We start from the raw sequence: 356 nt of genomic DNA, 5'->3' as shown, positions 1-356 counted from the left end.
CACCCCAACAAGCCCCCGGGTGCCGTCCGCTGCCAGTGCCGCTGCCCTGCCCCCGCCGGCTCTCCTCCATCCACCCCAGCCTGTGACAGCCCAGGGGGGTCCTGGCCAGACCAAGCCCCCATTGCTCCCCCCGGGGCTCTTTGTGGAGCAGCACCAGATGTTTCAGGGCAAAAATGGAGGCGCGCCCCATCAGCACCCCAGAGGAAAGGGCTGGGGCAGGGCAACATGGTGGGGGTGTGTACCATCACCTCTATACAGGACAGGCTTTGCACTGATTTTTCATCCGAGGATGGACACATCAGCCGGGCCTTTTCCCTGTCAGCACCTCGGAGGCACCTGGGAAAGGGCCGGGGCAG

At 65.2% G+C, this 356-nt stretch overlaps 1 protein-coding gene across 1 annotated transcript in view; it reads right to left on the bottom strand.

Moving 5' to 3' along the window:
- GTF2IRD1 (GTF2I repeat domain containing 1) overlaps nt 1–356 on the bottom strand; it is a 45,022-nt gene that overhangs the window by 34,582 nt on the left and 10,084 nt on the right. The window lies entirely within an intron of this gene.

This window comes from Pterocles gutturalis, unplaced genomic scaffold (assembly GCF_000699245.1).
Source record: "Pterocles gutturalis isolate BGI_N339 unplaced genomic scaffold, ASM69924v1 scaffold2037, whole genome shotgun sequence".
NCBI classification, from domain to species: domain Eukaryota; kingdom Metazoa; phylum Chordata; class Aves; order Pterocliformes; family Pteroclidae; genus Pterocles; species Pterocles gutturalis.
Note: the sequence above shows the minus strand (reverse complement) of the source record. Positions and strands in the feature narration are given on the sequence as shown.